General features: G+C 38.4%; 2 protein-coding genes across 5 annotated transcripts in view; one reads left to right on the top strand and one right to left on the bottom strand.

The window, feature by feature from the left end:
• Nucleotides 1-22,583, top strand: part of LOC119651000 — a 614,818-nt gene that overhangs the window by 235,826 nt on the left and 356,409 nt on the right. The window lies entirely within an intron of this gene.
• The window catches only part of LOC119650999 (actin cytoskeleton-regulatory complex protein PAN1-like), a 375,349-nt gene that overhangs the window by 94,337 nt on the left and 258,429 nt on the right, over nt 1-22,583 (bottom strand). For 3 of the 4 annotated variants that reach the window (XM_038054283.1, XM_038054286.1, XM_038054285.1), the window contains exon 1: nt 2,367-2,521. The exons of the other annotated variant lie outside the window; for it this stretch is intronic. The gene's annotated coding sequence lies outside the window, so the exon portion shown is untranslated. Of the gene's footprint in view, nt 1-2,366; nt 2,522-22,583 lie in introns of those variants that run through there. 4 annotated transcript variants of the gene reach the window in all.

Raw genomic sequence — 22,583 nt, 5'->3', positions numbered from 1 at the left:
TACCTCCTGCCTCAGCGTTTTCTTTATTATTGCACAGAAATTGTAAAATTGTAATTATCGCGTTGACGATAACCATACATCTATAAAATATGTTGTTCGGAATATTACCGAAAATTTCAGAGAAGTATAGAAGCATGCGTGCCCCAGTAGGTGGTCACTATGTTACAAGGAATTGGTTTTGATTACAAAACCCCAACATTCCAGTAATATTTATATGGGACAAACAAGGAGATATGGAATGTATGTATATGAATACGATAAATTGGAAAGGAAACGCCTGGGGGTTTCATCCTCCTTTCCGTAACAAACGTAACGGCAATGGAAATTGAAGGATATGCCGAGTCTCGCGGCATAATTCACTCAATATTTAATTCGATGTGGTACTGACATTTTATCTTTTAGGGAGTAATAATTTAGCGCGAAAGGGTCAAATTTAACTTACTATAACTGTATGCTGCCTTCTACTAAAGCCAATATTTCTGCAGACACCCGGTTTTGCGCCGAGGTCCACCAATTCGATATCCCTAACAGCTGCCTGGCATCCAAAGCGATTTTTCCATCCTACCATAGTTATTGCCCTTGTATACTTTCGGGCTGGATCATCCTCATCCATACGGATTAAGTGACCCGCCCAACGTAACCTATTGAGCTGGATTTGATCCACAACCTGACGATCGTTGTATCGCTCATAGATTTCGTTGTTATGTACTGCATCCAATACCGAAAATAAAATCTGCATCGTAAAGTATTCCTTGAGACCTTTCATTTGATACCGCACGTGGCATTATTCTTAAAAAAGAGGCCCCCCACCCCCTTTACGAGTATGAGATCCCCCCTCCCCCTTAAGTTCAACGTGCATCAAGTTCCCGAATTCCGTGTCAATAGGTGTAGCCGTTTTCTTAGAAAAGTGCGTGTGACAGACAGACAATAAACTCATCATAATACAGTTTTGCTTTCAACAAAAAAGTGTAAGTCTTTGATTTGATTCACCCAGGTAACTGCCTTTCGGCAAAAAATTTATATAACTATTCTATAGAGGATACCATTTCTCTTCGCTATGTGTTTGTGAATAGAAGGAAAGATAGTGGGTCGATTCACTGCTACCGAGCACTAGTTCATCATTCATCATTTTCATCATTTACTAACCTTTAAAAAAAAAGAACTTAAAATCATTTAGCGGTCGTCACTATTGATGGGGTTCTAAATTATCGTCGCTTACCATTCACTACATGATATCTACTAATATTCGGCTCAACAAATACGAATATGAAAATTATGACGCCCTAAGTATTTCATTTAATTACTACTGAGACTCCACGGGGAAAACGTTGAAATACTATTTAATTTCTATAGAAACCACAATTTTCCCTGCTATTTTTACCAATACTGAGCACTAAGCACAAAAATTATGTCAAATCGCAAACAACTTCCCATGTAGAGTACCTTTTTCATAATTCTCATTCAATTTTCTTTACACTATTTGGTATCAGTCTCAGTGTCTCCATCATACTCGTAGATGCAGGTGATATTCCTCCAGTAAAAAATGTTTGTACCTTCGCTAAAACGACCTTCTATTACCCGGGCGTAAAACTGGAACACGGTCGTTTCTGGCAGTAGACACATTTCGGTTCTTTCGCGTTGCCCTTCGCATTCTGACATGCAGTTACCCTAACACGGAGCCATCTTAGGAAATAAGCAATGCATGTCAACCCCAGTTGTATTTTCTAGTGTTTTTCTTAAACCAGAATAACACTGAATAGTGCAGTAAAGGACGAACATGTCATTTTAGGTTTTATCATCTGCTTTTACGGGTGTAAATAATTTGCAACCTTAAGTTCATTCAAATAGTTTCCAATAAATATTTAATATTTTTATCTAATTCCTTTAACTTTTGCTTTCTATGCCGGTTGTTCAGGTCAAGTGGTCTAACACATCTTCAAAGCTCCTCTAACATAACCCAAGATTCGAACCAATAACAGGTTTTCTGTTAATTAATATGTCCGATTACTATAATACTTTTTCGATCACTGCACTACTATTGTAAGGAATCTATTCAAATCAAGGAATTTTCAAATAATTGAGTGACATATTTTTCGACTAATTTAACAAAAAAGCTGGCGATCGTGGTACAGAACTGAAGATTTTTCCCCCTTTTCGTTACTTTAAATCTCGGAAGATACTACGACTATCCAGTAGCCAAAAATTGACACTAACATTTTGTGTCCGGTATCAAATTTAAGCACTTTTAATTCTCTAACTTCAAAATAACTGCACTTATAGAAAGGAAGATTATTTTGAGGTACTCAATTTAATTGCACATACTATTCAGAAAATTTCAAACTAAAAAGAGAATTAACAAAACTTACATATAATAAACACCGAAAGCTTAATGTCACTTCACTAAAATAAATTAAATACTATCACAGATAAATTCAGCCACTAACCAAAATACTGTGTATTAATACTGTAGCGCAAGAAAATTCTTAAGACCACTTGGATCAATAATGAAAATGAAACTGAACGTTCTAAGCATCAAACCGGCACTTTTATAAGATCGAGTGAATCGTGTTCTAATCACCCAACGCAGCAAGATAGATTGTATATCTAAAATACATCCTTACGTGAACATTAGCATTTCAATATATTCATTACGTCACTGATCTTAGTCATTTCTTTATAAGGTTTCAAAGTCCGCTGTATGCACATTCAAAATAAGTAAATTCCAATTGTACTAATAATTCTCCAGACGTTTCGCGAGCTTATCAGTTAATAGCTGCCTTATCAGTCTGTGTATCTACTGGGCTTTTCCCAACCGACATTTCAAATGATAGATGATTAACACCTAAGTAAATGCAATACTCCTAAAAACGATCTTTTGCGAAGCGGATTAAAAGCGGTTCTGAGTAAATAATGAAATTCATTGATGAAAAGCGGTCATAATGCATTTCATCAGGGATTGAATCGTGCCTTGTACTGTGACCACACCTACGGGATTGTGTGTAGCGTAAGATGTCATAGCCATTCGTAGGTCAGCGGTTAAAATGGTCAAAGAACATATTCTAAAGAAATTCGTGCTACTCATCAGCATTCTTGATGTGAAAATAATATGTTAAAAGAGATAATCAGCAACACCTTTTGTGCATAATAATTGGAGGGCAAATTACTTAGTTTAGATACTACTATTTATTTCCAAAATTATGTCAGAAAGGCGCCAACTGGGCTTTCTGCAGATACTAGAGGTGCTTTCATGAAAATCTAAATAGCAAATGCCGAACAACAAATATTCCATTTGTTTATTCCAGCTCCATGTTCTATAATTTATCTAGTTCAAACTGAATGTATATTAAGATACATATATTTATTATCTTGCATTTGCTACGTTGAGCGTTCGCGTACTGGCTCCAGAAATATTCCTGCGGTACTACTTTGAGAAAATCAGTGATTCTTTATGTTTATTTTTTACTCTTGATGAGCTTCGAATGTCTTTTGACCTTCAATAAACGTGCGAACTTCATGGCCTCCAATTATTAGATAATACTCATTGAATTCCAAGATTGAAGTGAAAAAACACAATTTATGAGTATCAATGCTGAATATATTTGCGAATTCGAAGGATCTGACCTTCAAGTCATTTGTAAAATGTGAATGCGATAAGTAAAAAGCAAATATGGTGGACCGAATAGCTTGGTAACCTAAGATAACAGAATCTTTTTCATGGAGAAATCGAATGTGGATTGGAAATTTAAGCAATAGTTTGATTTATATTTTTAAAGACCTTCGAGTTAGGAATTCTTTTGATCCGTGTAGCGAATTAGAAAATAATTTTAAATGTGTAGATTTATTAAATTATATACATACATATATACCAACCCAAAACAATCGTTAAAGTCACCGCTTTTCAAAAATTATTGACTATTTGAATTACCAATGAATGTCCATAAAAAAATTGTAAATTTTAGTGGAAAAACTTGATGTTTTTCCAAGAAGAGTTTCATCTATTTCCTATACGCTTTGTTAAATATTTATACATTCGTTTGAAATAATCATTTGGAAAAATCGTTTTTCCCGTTGTAACAATTCCTAAACACCTAGAAATTTGTCGTCACAAGATATAGTTATACGAGTAGATTGCTTCTTGTTTTTTCCCCATAAGAAGAGAATGACGTAAGATTTGTTTCACCTAGTAACTTCGGTCAGATTATTTTCCATATTTTTGGTAATTATTTAATTATACATTTAGGACATAAATTGGTTCCACAAAAAATACGACGTAAGTCAAAGAAATATTAGTATACACAACCAGGTTTGTTCAGAGATAACCACACATTTTGAGTTTTGCGCCAATTGGGGTATTTAGTGACATGCGGTTGGCAGTATTGCAGTGCACAAAAATTCGGTGATAACTAGCAGATATTGGATTTTCCATATAAGATTCAGTTTTCGTGATGTCGGCAATCAATTATTGGGTGGTACTGCCTTTTAAATTGTATGATATTTTGGAGTAACCATGCAATGCATAGTTTCGCTTAAAACTAGGGGAAATTTTCCAACATTTAAAACTGCCAGGCATGACGCAATATCACGAAAGTTTTTCACGATTTAAAATTAGCTGGCGTGAATTCAAGATAACCTCGACCAGTATTTAAGCATGTATTTGATATGAATTAATGACCCGTAGGTTCAAAAAATTAGTGATCTCATGTCAAAATCGCCGCCTCACCATGAAAAAATTGCAAAAAATTGAGTTACACAGTTGCCGCTGTTCTTTGGTAAATAGAAAGCTGCTTTCGGTAAGATATTGAAAAAAAGTTCGATAATCACAATAATTTTGTAAGGGATTTCCGTGCTTCCAAACTGTGATTTAATTTCGACCTTATGTTTTTGACTACTGCCATTGCATATTTTGAACTTTTGCCTGAAAATGAAACGGACAACTGTGTGCGGGAACTGTTCACAACTTTATAGTTTTACACCATATTTAATTAAGAGGTTAGTCTATTGTTAAAAAAATTCTGTTTTACGATTTTTTTCTTCATACATATTTTGATAAAATAGTAACTCAATAATGACTGTTTAAAATGTTGAGTCAAAATGTAAACCCATTTTGATTCTACGTTTAAGCCTCCCAACATTCTATTATTATTTTCGGAGCGCAAACGACTTTTAAGTGCCCAAAAATTTATTCCACGTAATGTATTCTTTGTATAAGCATCTTGTTATGGTTTCTCGGAGGCCCATGATAGATTTTTTAGTGGAAAAGGGGATAAAAAGGGTCCCTGATAATTTTCATCCTCCATTCGTATCTTTTTCATCTCGCGCCCGGTTTTTTCGAATAATTTTGTCCAGATTTCCTCTCTATCGGCCTGTATGGTATATATGTGAATAATATGTGAAATTACAGTGCATAAATATCGAACTTCACGTAAAGATGTGACTAGTGCTCGTAAACTTTAAATGTGTTCTTCAAGTGCGTAAATATTTAAAAACAAAACTATTGGACCGACTCATTTAAAATGTGCCACAAATACTGACTAACTACTTAGCTATTACACTGACTACTAAAACAAGTAGTTGATTATTGTCAATTCTACAAAGCTTGTTTCAATTAAAAAAGGAACAACATTGACATCTAGAATTTTTTTTTTTCGAAAATACTGACGAGCTGGCCTGGGACCGTCCGACCGCCCCCCCCCCCCCATTAATAAATGAATATCTCATATTTCAAATCGTTGGCTTTTGACTTGTTTTTATGACAGGGTGAAGAGAAAAGGTCATTTCACCTTTTCTAACAGCGCGGGATACGCTCATTGCTTGGTGCTCACAAGAATGTATAGAGAGTATCGAATATCGGTCCGCCAAATGTGCATACTACCAATACGCTCATATATTTGGGCTTATCAATTCCAAAGTTTCATATTTCCCTACCCTGGTTCCCTGCGTTAGTTTTACGTTTGTCAGAATTAAAATAAGTCATGATTATTTTGAGACTGCTGATCATACTAACGCAAATCCGCCATATAACTTAAAGGCCATTTCAAAGAAAAAACCTCTACGACTGCTTCTGGAAATGAAGACCCCGCTTTGTGCAAAGAGAGAAGAGAAGAACTTGGATGCATTGGGTGACATTGTTCTACGTTGGGTTTAAGGGGAGTCTCCATACATGCAAAAGGAGAGTGTAAGTTTTTTTTCAGCGAATATAGTCATGTGGGGTATGCAATGAAAGGTCTCCAATATTACTTTCCGAAGCCCATAGTTTTCACATTGATTGCGAAAAGGAAGAGTGTAGGGATCCGAAAATGGTCAACTACTTCAAGGACCCATTCTCAGAAACTACCCAACCTGCAAATTTAAAATAAATTATGCTGGTCAAAACACATGAACAGCTTCATAATACTCTCTATACTGATATCAGTTTAAATAAAGTTAATATCAGAATATTACCATCATTTTGTTAGTAATAAGTCAAAATCGTATCGATTGTTCAAATTAATTGCAATCTAAGACTTTGTCAGAATCATTCTAAAGTGAATAGTTTGGCAGAATAAATACAAAAACATTATGAGCTAAGTACAAATGGGACAAATGCCCAATCAAATATTTTTATTTAAAAAATAGGCAAAAATCTTTTATACCTGAAGCTGTTTTCCGACTTCTTTCGTTATCTTCTTTATCTATGCCGTCTAATATTGCCTCGTTAGAAACAAGTTCTTCGGGAAGAGACAATATTTTGGCCAGATTTTAAACGAAGCTTTATCCATGGTATAAATTGTTACGTTTTCTCAAGAACTTACTCAAACACACTTCAAGGCCCTGGTCCAATATGGATTGTTGCGCCAACGATTATTATTATTATTTTCTCAAGAAAATATTGCCCATTCTCCTATCTTTCTAAAAATTTGAGAAGATAATATGTCCCAATAGTAAAAGTTACACCTAGGTCTATGGACTTGCAACAGTAGCATTTCGTAACATTAAGACTACATATGTAGTTTCACATTTTCATCGATTTCGTTGAAAATTGCAGTGCCAATAGCATCAATGTTTAGTGAATTATGCCGACCGCAGCTGTTGTTTATAACCTTTGTATTTTCAGAATGGAACACCAGTAAAGATTTTAAAGCATGCCGTTACCTTTTTACCTTCCAACCAAATGTTCATCGTAACAGTGAAGTTCGCTCTCATCTACGATAAATACTTGCAACAGTCTATAATCACTTTCATCAATAACCTATGTCAGATATTCAAGGAACATGTTTAAAACTTTCGAACATGAAAAATGCTGATTCTCCAAAAATTGACCACAGATGAGACTTATATAGACCCAGCAATTTGATCCAGAGGTCGGCCAGCAACTGACGGTTCTAAAACCATCCACTCAAATATTAAAGGTGAAGGCTAACCATGCCTTTTGAGTAGGCAGGCAAAAAATTCTTTTGATAACCGGTGGTTTCAAACCGATATTCCATACATGAGGAAAGAGATCACTTTGACACCATTGTCAAAAATACTGTGACGACATTTAATTCGTTGCTTCTTGCTAACGGTTCGAAACTTTTGTAGAAAAGTTCTCTTTAAATACCTCACAATAACGAAAACCTTGAAAAATTGCTGGCCTAATCTTCAAAGCTAAATACTGATTTCTTTATTTATTTTTTTAATGAAAAAAGTTCAAAAAGCTCTTCCGTGGAGAACATTATCTATAAAAAAATCGGGTATTTTAAAGCAAATTGATTATAAGAGCCGAATTCAATCCCTTTGACACAACTATGAAATCGAGTAGAATTAATTACATTACATTAATACATATGAGCCATTGGTAATTAAATCTTAAAATTAAATGTCTGTTACAAATATAATTTGTACGTTGACAACAGCTCCCTAGAATTCCATTCGGAGATGGTAAGAGATTAGTATAGCTTAAAGGTTTAGTATTCCAACTCATTAGTATAATATTGTATATAAGCATGATTTTGAAAGTTTTGATCCATTGGGATTTTCGGCAATGTCTTCTTTAATGGATGAATAGATATGCCCATATATAGATTCCGAACAGAAAATTCTTCAAAACTAAGGGGTGGTTTTAAAACATTTGGTTGGTTTTTAGGATTTCGATATATCGCTAGACAATAGACAATCTATGCAGATCAACCCACAACTTTAACTTTCAAAAACAATAATTCCATAGAGATATTATTAACGACGATTGCAACAAACAAGATCCCTATGAGAGTCACTACATCTCTAGACTACCGAAGGATAATCATAATTCTCAATCAAATCATTCATCATAATCAATCATCAATAATCAATAAGACATATATAGAATTGAAGGAAATTTATAATTACATTTCAAAAGGTCTTGCACTGAAGGGTTCCTTTCAATATATGCGGCAATTCGGAAAAAAGCGTTTAGCCAGAAAAATGTAAAAAATCAATTTATCTACATTTTAAAGTTGGCTGGCAAATACACTCAACACTTTAGGATAGAGATAGAAATGTTCATCGAATTCGGAACTTTATTCCCATACCCATTTTAATGAAATTTGATAGACGTGGTAAATACGAAGCTCAGTGAATTCAGTGTATGATATTACTTTGTATCGAATTTATAGGGGTATTTCCGATTCCAACGTTGAATGCCTTTAATAGAAACTATTCAAAAGAAATGCCCGGAAGAAGCCAAGTTAGTAACATCTTCCTTCTTGGAAAAACTTAGGCAGAAAGCTCAAGAACATTCTACATGGAATTTTCCTATTTTATTTTTTATAATTTTCAGCAGCTTTAACTTTTTCAACAAATAAACTGGCTTTTGGTCTCAACATAATTAGCGCTTTATTCCTACAAGATGAGTTAATTGCAATAACATTCCTTTTTAATTTCTTTGCAGGTAAGTCGACATACATGGCCCAGTGGACTATATACTATATCTATGCATATGGTCATAATAATGTGCTTGGGAAGAGAATTTCATTAATGCCATAAATGAAGTGAGTTTCTTGAAAGTCAATTTTGCAATTATTCTATAACAGCAGAATCATAGGCGCCATAAAATTTACGTTTAACTCTAATTCGAATCAGTCTAGGGATGAACTTCTAGATGTAAGTGAAGGCATAGTCTAAATTGCTGCGGTGACGAGGAGGCTGGCTGAATGCTGTAAGAGGCCAAAAGCTCCCAATTGATAGACAGCAGGTGTCAATATAATGCACTTGAATCTTGATCCTGCAGCGAACCAGTGTAGTATTCCCCTTATAGGAAAAGTATATTAAAGTAGTTGCGTGGCTAATATGATTGAAATATTCCTTTTCGAGAGTGATATAGGATATAGTGGATATAGGATTTAATATTGATGAGTGGCAACTGGATCGCCGAATAGGTTAATAAAATATGGATCGATGCAATTTATTACTGATGCGTGCTAAAAAGAAGGTAAACAATAGTTATAATATATACACTTTAAATAATTCTCTTCGTAAAGGTTGAATATATTCAACCAAACATAAATCTGAAACTATCAGCTTTCATTCCTTAGTTTTTTCTCCCTTTTGAGATATTCGATTTTAGACTATGTATTCGTTGCATGTTGCGCTTGAAACGTCTCCCCATTATTTTGGAGGATGAGGATGAAATACTGAAATACTCTGCAAGATTGTACAGTTCCAATATGCGTAACATTAGACATGCATAAATTCCCCTTGGTACCAGGTCCGAAATATTACCATGGTCATAGGCTCGCTGCTCAACATTCTTATTCTCGAAACCGGAGCGCAGTGCAAAATTGAATGGAGATTATATATACGTTTAGTGAAAGTTGGTGTAGGAGTACGTTAAGGCCGTTTGTTTGGACAAAAGTAGACTATGCCTATCTTTGTGGTTTTCCGCTTATTGTTAGGGTAGGGCTGACAACCCTACATGGAAAACAACTTGTTACGAAACCACAACAGGAGCCTCGGACAGTACGGATTTTACAACGGCGAACCCAGCAACGACAACGGAATAACGATTTGCGCATTTTCTCATGGAATGTGCGCTCCCTGTACAGAGATGTAGCTGATAAGCAGCTAGCCGTTACCCTGTCCTAATATAAGGCGGATGTAACAGCGTTACAAGAGATGCGTTGGACGGGGACCGGTTTCCTGGAGAAGAGCAGCTACACCATATATTATACTGGCCATCCAGTAAACCATGTGCTCGGAGTAGATTTCTTAGTCAGCCAAAAAATGAAACCTGCTGTTATCGGCTTTGAAAACATAAGCGAACGGCTATGCACTCAGCGCTTCCGAGGCAAGTTTAGAAATATAAGCCACATTAACGTTCACGCCCCAACAGAGGAGACTGCAGAGTCGAAGAAGGATAACTTCTACGAGGCAGTAGAACGAACCCTCGAAGTCTTCCCCAGATATGATATCAAAATCATACTTGGGGATTTTAACAGCCAAGTAGGGAAGGAGCCCGTATTCAGGCGATACGTTGGCTCCCATAGCTTACACGAAAATACAAATGATAACGGACTGCGGATTATTCAATTAGCAGGGTCCATCCAGGCATATCCAGAAGGGACCTTATTTCAACCAAATTGACCACGTGTTGATCGAACGCCGCCACCTCACAGCCTTGATGAATGTCAGAACATATAGGGGGCTCAATATAGACTCGGATCACTATCTCGTTGGCATGGTGCTCCGAGCTCGAATAACAATACCCCCTAGAATCCCTTCTGACAATCAGGTGAGAGTTAACACTGAAGCCATCCACAACACAGCCCTCAGCGAAACCTATAAGAGGGAAATATATGCCGCAATAACCGCGGTCAATAGAGGACCTGGACATAAAGCATCTACAAATAATCTTCACAACTACCTGAAGAACGTTATCATAAATATGGCCACAAACATACTTGGCCCCAGCCGCAAAAGGAGTCAGAACGGCTGGTTTGACGATGAATGTAAGCTAGCAACGGAACGGAAGAATGCCGCATACCGAGTAATGTTGCATTCTCAAAGAACGCGGGCACGCGCAGAGACTTATCACGAACTCCGTCGAGCGGAGAAGCGACTTCACAAACGGAAAAAAGAAGCCTTGGAGAACCAACAAGTCTGTGAACTAGAAAAGTACAGGGAGCAACCGCACCAGGCACACACGTTTTACCAACAAGTCAGCAGGATGAAGCCTTATACACCTCGATGCTCATCCTGCCGAGACAAAGAAGGAAATTGAAGGAATAAAAACTTGTTGTTTCTTTTTCGTTGGTGTGGGTATTTATGCTTGCAAATACCGATATTTCGGGAACCACTTGTTCCCTTCATCAGTGCAAACAGTGAAATATCGGTATTTGCAAGAATAAATACCCACACCAACGAAAAAGAAACAACAAGTTTTTATTACTTCAATTAATTAATCGTTGGAAACACCGCATAATTTCACTCTGAAAGAAGGAAATCTGATTTCCGACAGAATGCGCATGTTGGAGCGATGGGTTGAGTACTTTGATGAACCACTGAACAACCAGAAAATCAGTGAGTTGGAGGTCCCGCCAACTGAAGACGACGGACAAATACTGCCACCACCAAGTTTAGGAGAAACAGTCCGTGCAATTCATCGGCTAAAAAATTATAAGTCGCCAGGAGCTGATGGAATTACAGCCGAACTGGTTAAATATGGAGGCGGCCAGTTACACCAAGTGGTTCATCAACTTGTGCTCAAGGTATGGGACAGCGAAACAACGCCTGACGATTGGCAACGAGGCATTATCTGTCTCATACATAAAAAGGGAGATATCATACAGTGCACCAATTATAGAGGTATCACGTTGCTGAGTACCATCTATAAGATATTCTCCTCTATCTTGTTAGGTCGGATAGTCCCATACGCTCAGAACACTCCAGACAAATCAGCAACAGATCAGATTTTATCTCTGCGGTATGTGATGGAAAAACCTTTGGAATATGAACAAGAGATGCACAATCTGTTCATCGACTTTAAAGCCGCCTATGATAGCATAGCCAGGGTAAAACTGTACACGGCCATGAGAGAATTCGGTATCCCGACGAAACTAGTAAGACTAACTAGGCTGACCCTGACCAACTACTGGCCTATGCTGACGATGTCGACATCATAGAAAGAACCACCCGAGACGCACAAACAGCCTTCATCCAGGTCGGGCAGGTGGCGCGAGATCTTGGGCTGCACATCAGTGAAGGCGAGACAAAATATATGATGGCAACGTCAGCACTGAAGACGAACCAACCAAGAACATGAAACCGCACTGGTCAAACGGGAAGAATAAGGATAGGAGAATACAACTTTGAGACCGTTGAAAATTTCTCCTAACTAGGGTCGAAAATCAAAACCGATAACAGCTACGATGATGAAATCCGCGCACGGTTGTTGTCAGCCAACAGAGCCTATTTCAACTTACAAAAACTGTTCCGCTCGAAACGTCTCACCATAGGGTCAAAGCTCTTATTGTACAAGACTATGATCTTGCCAGTCCTCATGTATTCCTCGGAAACTTGGGTTCTTAGCAAGAAAAATTGTGAACTGTTGGCCGCGTTCGAGAGAAGAATCCTCCGAAGAATTTTTGGCCCCCTACATGAGGATGGACGATTCCGTAGCCTGCACAATGACGAAATCTATGAGCGATACCATGACCGTCCGGTTGTGGTTAAAATCCGGCTCAATAGGTTACGGTGGGCGGGTCACTTAATCCGCATGGATGAGGATGATCCCACCCGGAACCTCTATAAGGGCAATATCTATGGTAGGAAAAGAAGACGAGGCAGCCCCTGCCTAAGATGGAGCGATGTCGTAGGCCAGGACGCCAGACAGCTTTTAGGGATATCGAATTGGTGGACCTCGTCGCAAAACCGGGATGTCTGGAGTTCCTTATTAAGGCAGGCCTAGACCGGATACCGGTTGTTGCGCGGTTGATGATGATGATGATGTAGTCTTAATGTTACGAAATGCTACTGCTGCCAGCCCATAGACCTAGGTGTTCCTAGGTTCCGCTGTGCTCCTTTTTCAGCATCGGCGCCTACACAGCGGTACCAGAATCACACCATTTAGCCTGGAGATTCGTAACTCTAGCCGTCGTGGGCGTCGAGACTCTACAGCCCTTGACCTTCAGATTGTCCTTTCTCCAATCAGCTCGATCAGCACGATCAATGGATTCATGTTCTCTAATTTTGAAATCCGAGCAGCGATGCCCTGTTCCAGTGCTTTCGAGATTTTCCTGCCTGCCTTCGTCCTTCTAGCTTCTCTTTGAATAGCCATTTACGAGTAGGTATCCCACTTTCATCCCTACGCTGTACTTGGCTAGTCTATTGCAACTTTCAAAGTTTTATTAATTTGGCGACTTTAGGTTTGCCAATTATTTATTGATTGATATTGATTTGCGTCATAATTTTCGTCTTGTTTTCGTTAATTCGTAGGCCGACTTCGTTTGCTATTTTACCGAGGCTTATAAAAAGTTTCCTTTGCTAGTGTGAAAGTTTGCGCCATGATGTTTATATCGTCGGCATATGCGACTATCTGGCAGGACTTATAAAGCAGCGTGTCTTTTGTATCCACAGGCAAATTTCCTCTAACCTGCTCAGTAGAGGTGCCAGCCCACCTTCTTGCTTTATTTAATCCAACGTTTGTCGTAAACGTATCTGTCAGACTATTACTGACTCTGACATGCGCTGTTGTGTGAGACTTTATCATTCTAGTAAGGATTTTTTGTGACAATTTTATAGCACGTAGTAGTAGTAGTGTCTCTGTGTTTGTCACATGTTTTCACCACTCCCCGCATTCACCGTTAAACTAATCTTTCCTCCGGCACCGGGATTCATATATAATCATTTCTTCTGTTGTTGTCTTGATAGCCCGTTTTAGGTCATACAAGGTGCCATTTGTAGGCTATCCCGTGATAATCTGTGGAGCTTTTAGCTTCAGCCCCTCAAATGTTCGAAGTGGGTTGGCTTTTATTGCAGGGTCTTAAAAATTTGGTATCTTATTTTTACCATGTAGTGGCCGAAATCACAATTTGCTTGTTGGAATAAGTTTTTAGCAGCACCAAATTTGTTTAGTGATTTAACATTCCAGCATCGAAGAGCATAGTCATTCATTCGTTTGCGCGAAATTTTCCGTGATATCCATCCTGTCCGAGGCGGTTCATTCTGCTTCTGCACATGATGTTTGGTTTTTTGGTGGGTGACGGGTTAAAGGCCCATTGACGAAGAGATGTGATCAAGTAGGAGGCAGTATGGTGAAGTTATCTTACCTAAGCTGTATATCCACTTGTACATTTTCCTCACTTTCCCCGATCACTGCTTCTTTCAATGAGGATTATACTAAATAATTTGCCTCAAATCCCCCTCCTTTACCTGGGCTTGGGACCAGCATAATATATACATAACATGGCAGAACTTTATAATTCTGGTATCTTCGTCTTAATGATGAACACTGTCAGATCAGTTTTGGTTGGGTTTATGCTAAGTTGGTATCCTCAGACCAACAGGGTAAATTTTTTTCTGGGACTCCCTAAAAACCGCACTGATGACGATGGAAAACATCCTTGAGTTCAATGAATTACATAGTCACCATAATCTACTACCTTCATTCCGTGCTATTCTAAGTTTCCTTAGAGTTTCATCTATGACTTTTCACCATAGTACCGGAATGAAGGCGCCTCTTCCCCTGGTTAAATGGTTGCCTCCCATATCTAATTGGGTGACCTTGGTTTTTGGCACGAGTACTATCCTTTTGGATTAAAAATTTAGTAAGTGGAAGCACTAGCTCAAATAATAAAGATAAGCGAATATGGAGTGTGTCCTTCCAAGAAGTATATGATACAAAATAGAAAGTCGACAAGTAGATTTAATGGAAAATCTTGACAGGAATCGGTGAAGAATTTCAATACACGCTAATGCAAACTATCCCGCTTTTGTCAGTTGTCAACTCATTTGATTGGTGACAGGCGGTATTACCGCTCAAATTTTCAAATTAATCTTGCCAGGTATTCCAGAGAAGATTAGTATTCGCAAACTAAATATTTTAATTTTTGTTTTTTTTTCCTTTTTTTAATCATTATCAAGTGGATGATTGAAGTTGTTCCACATAGAATGCAGCAATTAGTAAATCGCTTGGGGATATCCACTTAAACTGGATTAAGTTTTGATTTGCACAATAGAATGCACGGAATTTCAATACCTTTTGTGTTGCTGAAGCACGAAACCAGATATAATAGAACGTCTTCGACATATGTTTATTAAGATGCTTTGAATAGTTTTCTTGTTTCGGCGCCTACCAAGGTCGCCTACTTACCTTTTTTTAAGTTTAGACCTAACGTTTGAACAATAAGTTTGATGGTGAATTAGTTGAAACAAAGATTTTGTTGATGGTTTCCTTTTGTTTTTCGCTCTTAAACTAAAATCAAAACAAAGATTTGAAGGTGTTATAATTTGAACAAGTATTCAATCAATCATTGATGACTTTATAAAAACAATCTCAACAAATAATACTGAGGTCGAAATATTCGTGTTATTCCTTTTGAGTTTATTTACCGATTCATCGCGGTCTTAAATAAAAGCCCAACTGATAAAAGAATACAATTAGCCATATTCGGATATTCACAAAGTGGCGTAAAATAATTTGGGAGGCAAAGTTGTAGAAAACTTAAACGAATTAAGCGTCATTAATGCCGAAAATGAAAATTCTACCCTGTACCAACACCATTTTCGATTTGTGGATCACATGATATAAAATTCAAATTGTAAACCAAGTTGGGTAAAGAAAAATGAAAAGCGAAAATTACTTTTTCTTTCAACTATTTCCCTCTCGGCATTAGGGACCATCTTTTGAGAAATGTCAAAGGTCGGGTAATTCCGAAAGGTCTCCAAATCGTTTTCACTTTATTCATATCAGATTACTATTGTATAGGGAGGAAAATACTGAAAATACTCGCCAATTAGCAATTTCCTCTTCACACCATAATTTTTTTGAAATTTCAACGAAATGTTAAATGCCACTTAGCATTGGATAGCCCAGAAAATAGAGTCAAATCGTTTTTAATGTCATTGGTAATTGCCGTCGACGAAGTTTAAATTACTTTGGAATAATCTCGAAACGGAGCCGAGACGATAAAAAAGAGAAAAACTTCTTCCCGAAATCAAGTTTTCTCCTTTCTGTACGGCTGACTATCTATGGTAGACTTAAGTGCCCAAAGGGATAAGTTATGTGATGAGTGGTTTGGGAAAGGTAGACGGATGGTTGCACGTGCTGGTACTCGGGGTCCTGGTAGCAGCCATTGACTTTCCGCTGCCTCCGCTTCCAATGCGTATCCCAAATCCCAATCCCATCACTGTCAGGATTCAAGTCGGGTGAAGTCGCTTCGGATAGCAAACCCGATTTTCTCGAGCGAAAAGTCATCAAGCAAACCTAAAGCTCATCTCCACGAACAGAACGATCGGAGAAGCAATGTTTAATTGGATTTTGCGATAAAATGAAAGTTTGTGTCGGAATTCAGAAAGCCGACATAAATCCAGGCAAGTAGTACAAATCGAAATCTTAGTTAGTTGGGAGGTTTTACCGGCCGAGATGCTGAATGCCTACAAGATACCAGATGAGAATTATTTGTTCCACATTGCAGGCACAGACTAAAAATTGACGAAAGATGGGCATGGGCAGCAGTATCAGGATATGTGAACGTACCAATCGGTTAGGAAGCATACCGGAGCATAAACAACCTAAAGTCACGTACTTTGCAAATGAAATTCAAACGGGTTTTGTGCTCCACATAATTTACCCAGCTTTGATTATTTATTCGATGAACGTTGAAGACGGAAACTGTGTTGTTAGTTAGCTACTGGGTAATAGTTATTAGGGGCACATTAGCCTATCCGGCACATTTGTAGAAATTACAGCTTGAAATTTGTACGCCTCCATATCCATGACTTCTCTATTGCATTCGTTCTGGTCAAATGTAGGCGGCGGATGTTTGCTTTCTTAAGGAAATATATTATCTGAAGATGGCAAAGATACAAGTGAAGCCAATTTAGCTGTTATTTCAAAAAGTAATCATTGCGGTTATAAATTTTCACACTTCGTTTTCACACATTCAATCGAATCGCTAGTTATTAAATATAGAGAGATATATGTATTTGCGATTTTCGTGCTCCACATTTTATTCAAGACGAGAGTCAAATCTCCAGACAATATACATACAATACCGAATCTTCTTAGAAGGAGGCCGAAAAACATCAGTGCACCTAGATAAAGAAACCTCTTCCCTTTTCTTCATCTTTAGCCTTTCAGTAATTGAATTAGCTTGTCTCTATCAGATTCCCTACTTCTTTCAGTGATAAGATTATTCTTGGTGAAGTTGAGAGGTTTTCAAATCTCCGTATCATGCCATCAGTGTTTTGAAGCTGACTTTTGGGTCGTTCCCTATCGACTGTTATGTTCAGGCTAATCTTAGCTGGTGAATTATGTGACCATACCGTTGAAAATGTTCCTCTTATACATTTTTCACAAAGGATAACCTGGGCATGATCATCCCACCGACGCAGTAAGTATTTCCTGTTCTCTCCTTAGTAAAGCATAAAGATCTACAAAGTCAGCTTGTACTTCAGTTTGAAGTGGTAAGCTTACGGCATCGAAACAAACACAAGACGAACACTGCCACGCATGGCGAATGAAATTTGCATCTAGAGTAGCAAGATTATGAGACTGACGCTCTACCCCCATAACCACCGCGCCGCCATACCGTTGTCTCCCCACGGAACCACCATTAGGCATTATGTACATTACAGGGCTAGTCTCATTTTTTCTATACATAAACGAACGCCACTGCTTTTCCACTTCCCGCAGTTTACCTCCTGGTATGCAAGCATTTTCCGTGCGAATTTTTCAGGGGATAGCATTTCACTTTTCTCACTGGGCTTCTAAGTTATGTACGTTATGTAAAGCGCGAAGCATAATGCCCTAAAGTTGGGACTGCATACAACAAGATACTGCCCAGCCGCTTATACCAGGGTTTGTTGGTGTTGCTGTATATTGAGTTCTACATCTATCATCCTACTAATTATTTTATGGCAGTGTCGGGGTGGTGATATGACACCCAGTTCTAATCCGAAGATAAAATCTTTGGTGGCGCTTGGTAATGAGGACTGTCTCTCTCTTCGCAAGTTCAAGTTTAACGCTCTCTAACCAAACTTTAACAGCACTGTTTGCTTCGCAATTTAATATTTTTGAGGTGCACCAGCGCAATGTCATTGACACAACTCACCCCTTTGGTCTTCTTCTGAACGGCGAGATTAAATATATCATTGTGCATGATGTTTCACGGTAGCGGGTCAATTACGGAGCCCTGTTGATTATTAGCGAAGACAACGTATTCATTGGGTTCATCATCGTCGCCATACCAGAGTCCCTTTTCTTGCAAGTAGCTATCGATAATACCAGTGAGAGTTGGGAACACCAATTATCGCCAGGGGCTTCTGCATAAGGCACTGATCGAAGTGAATGCATTCCTCACATTCAAAGGTCACCACCGCGTAATATATACAACCAAGTGAATAATCAATTTTATGGCGATAATGGTCTATTGTTGATTACCTTCTGGAGGATTTTCTTTATAGTATCTAGCATACATATTGGTCTATAGATGGCTCTCCTAGGGGTTAACAGCCTTAGGTAGCAGTGCAGGTCTCTCTCTGCCTTGCTATAATGCTAGCCATGCACATTTTGAACAGCTCAACAAACATTTCCGGTCTAGGCTTAAGGCATTTCCTCCAGTCTCGGAGCATTATAGTCGTCCATTCCACTGCAAATTTCTTACAGCCCGTCTCCGGTGACTGCTAGAATAGCCGTCCCATTCAGAATTCGCTGAAAGTAGTTAGCGCCCCTTTTATGGGGGAATAACGTCTGTATAACTTTCAGTAAGAGAGTAGGGCAAGTGATTTGCATATGTAAATGGCCCTTAAGTCGTCGTATAACAATTCTATAGCCCTCCTCCATTTCACGTGAGTAAGATTTCTGTGAGTTTGCCGAGAGATATGTTATATTTATTCGTGCCTACCGCCCTTTGAGCTACTCGTCTGCCTCGGTGGTAAGTCGATTCAAGGTTAGTCAATTCAGTATTCCATTATTATTTGGATTTTCTACCAGGAAATGTACATCCTCTTGGTAAGTCACATGCTTTCGAGATTCATTATGTTATATAGAGAGCTCCATCCGTGGTGGTATTTACCTCATTAAACTGGTGGTTTAACCACTCCTGAATGAATGCTTGCTGCCCTGGTCACTGTAGGTAAATTCCTCGTTAATCGCCAGGACGTGACAAAATCAGGTTAACAATTGAACCACATCCCCATTTCCGAGAGATGTTTATATCACTTTGGAGGACCAGTACAATATTTAATTGGGCAAAAGTTTCTAATAGACTCGGCCCCCCTCCTTGTGTCACCAGTCGAATTTGTGTTTACACCATTAACAAGGTTTCCTTAGAATTAATATATGATACCAACTTTTTGTCCCGAATGATCTACGCGAGCAAATATTCAACGGCCGGGTAACAATTGAGTGTTTTTTAAATAAGATACATTTCCTCATTGTAGTTAGTAATCTTAATCTTAATCTTCCGGCAATATTCCGGTTAGTCCGTCTCTCATTTCTGTACCACAAAATGGATTTGGGATCCCTGTTGCACTTCTTAGCAATATATCCTTTCACGCTACAAATTCTGCATTGCCCTAGCTGCATATCTTCGCCAGGTGTCCAACCATGAGGCTTGTGAGTCACGTTTCTAATGAGATCTGCCCTCTTAGACAATCAACAAGTACCTCCGCGGATTTTTCTCAGAGTTGGGACGGATTCTTCTCCAAATTCCTCGGAATGAATTTAAAACACAATGTAGATTTTTTATTTGGATGTTACCTATCAAGGCCCTTGTATTGTATATAGATCCTATACCGTGACATTCTCTCCATGCGAGTTTATAATTTGGTTACGAAAGTCATTAGTTTTTACCGCTCAGGATCTTGTTAGCTCAAATAGTTGATCCCCTTTCAGGGTGCAACGGATATTGCTGACACATCCGCCTAGGTCTCTAGATCGGGGTCAGCTTTGGTCTTTTTCAGCATCTTCCTGAATCTTGTGTAAAACAAAACCTTATTAAAATTGGTTTACTGTATGTCTGTCTGTCCGTTTGTCTGGTTTTATCGGAGACGGTTATAGCGACTGACACCAAATTTGGTGGAAAGATGGGAACTGTGAACACTCACGAATGCAGTGAATTACATTCTTTTACGTCGCATTTAAGGGGGGGGGGTCTAAATTTTATTTTCATCAAATATAGTCATGTGGGATATCAAATGAAAGGTCTCGTTTAGTACTTTCCGAAAGTCGTAGTTTTGACATTTGTTGGAAAGGTGGGGAGTGAGGGTGGTTCAAAGTGATCATTTCTTAACCAGACCCATTCTCAGAAACTACCCAACCAAAAATTCTAAAAAAATCAGGAGGCTGCCACTATATGGTGCCTAGGCTCGGAAATGCCCTACATACCGATATCTCTTCAAATAAAGTTAATAATAGTACATCACTATAATTTTTAGTAATTGGCAGGAAAAGCCCCCTTAAGTTCATCCTAGAATCATGAAATTTTGCAGCAATGTTAACTACAGCATAGGGCACTACCACTAACAAAGTTATAATTGGTCAAAGCTACCGCTTCTTTCCAAATTCAAAACTTTGAATGTCAATATCACTTGAAAGTGGATATTTTCACATAATATATGCATATATTACGTGTTATGTACTAATGGGGCAAATGCACACTCAAATCTCTTTATAAACGAAATACACAAAACCGTGCATACCTACTTGTTCCTTTTTGGACTCCTGTTGATTCGTTAGTTTCCCCTTTTTTGTATCTGAGAGTCTGTGTGACACTGTTTTGGACTTTCTATTGAACCTCTTTTAATCTATTACAATAGCTAGTAGCTCTCACCACGGTGCAGCCGTGTATGTTCCTGATTGCAGCACAGCTATCTTTTCTCCAAGCTGTATTAAAGACAGTGCCTCGGATTTGGGCCGGGAGCCGCCTTGCTTAACTCCAAGAACCATCGTTTTATATTCTGAGTATCCTTCTCCGAGTGCAAGGCTACACGGACGGACCCAAATACTAGCGAAAAAGCGAAAATCGTCTAATTATTTCAAATAATTCTGTCGCTTGAAATACCGAAAGAATACACTTAGATTCGAGGCCTTTCCAAGAGAGTGGAAAAGACTCCAAAGAAGGGCAAAGACAAAGGAGCGCCTCAAAAGCATCTCGAAAGTGTGATTGGCAGAGAGCAGACTGGTTTCCGCTCCGGATTCTTCTGCATTGACCAGATCTACATGCTATACGGATCATCTTAGAACAGTGCACGGAGTTCAGATCATCGCTTCATATGTTCTTCACCAATTTCGAGAAAGCTTTCGATAGGGTTAACAGGAAGTTTATCTGGCTTGCTCTTCGCAGGAGGGACGTTCCGGAGAAACTAATAGCTATTCATGGTTTGAATTAGGAGGTAGTTTGTTAGCCGAAGTCTTAAAATGAAAGGTTGCCTTGAAAGATATTTTCTTTTTAATGGCTAAAAGTATGTAATCTATACAAATGCGTATTTCGGTGACCAACTGCCCCTTTCTTCAGTGTTTTATCTTCTCTGATAGAAGATTAGAGCTTAGATCTTCGTTAACATTTGTGTGCGACGTACGTACGCTTGATACTATTAAAAATAAAGAAACGGTCGACGCACAGAGCAATTACCCGTGGACGATACGATCAGAAGGCGGAGGTGGCGGTGGATAGGTCACATATTAAAGAGGGGCGACAATTGTATTGCTGGCTATGCCATACAGTAGAATTAACTCTCTCAAGATAGCCGACTGGTAGGGTGTTCTAAAGGCACTTGTCGCAGAATAGTAGAGAAGAAATGCAGGCATCTCAGCAAGCTGTCTGGGCAACTGTTGCGCATTTCAGATATGCTGTTAGGCGTAGGTGTGATTGATTCGCTATACTCCATAATGCAACGTGGTGAATGGTAACCATATATTGGTGTTGAAATGGGATATATTTTAATTTATATCGGGACATCATAGAAGAATTTTTCATTCACAGATTAACGACGAGATGGTCGAGTCGATACAGCGCCCAAGGTTCATGATTCTGATTCCATCATGGATGTTTATATCTGCCTTTGGACCCTTGCTTCGGGCTCATCACTTGAGCAGCATTAAGTCTAATGATAATGAAGGTGGCGCATAGCTCTGTTGAAAATCAAATTGTAAAAACTTCACAAATGAGTGAACAGGAAACATGTACGAGTAAAAGATTAAAGGATGCTCACATTGGATAAACATCTACAGACAGGCGTGAGATTTTGTAAAGAACCTTAAGGAATAACTGATAAATTTGACCTTATTACCTTATTATTACCTTAGGGCAAGAAGCGAAAGCTTACACGGTCCAACATAGTTAATGTTTCAATTTGCACATAAATGAGAAGTTAGCATAAGAATATCTTTTCTTTGGAAATGTATTTCCTTATTCTGAGTAATTTTC

Source organism: Hermetia illucens, chromosome 3 (assembly GCF_905115235.1).
Source record: "Hermetia illucens chromosome 3, iHerIll2.2.curated.20191125, whole genome shotgun sequence".
In the NCBI taxonomy this organism is placed as follows: Eukaryota; Metazoa; Arthropoda; class Insecta; order Diptera; family Stratiomyidae; genus Hermetia; species Hermetia illucens.
This window is presented reverse-complemented; position numbering and strand designations above follow the sequence as displayed.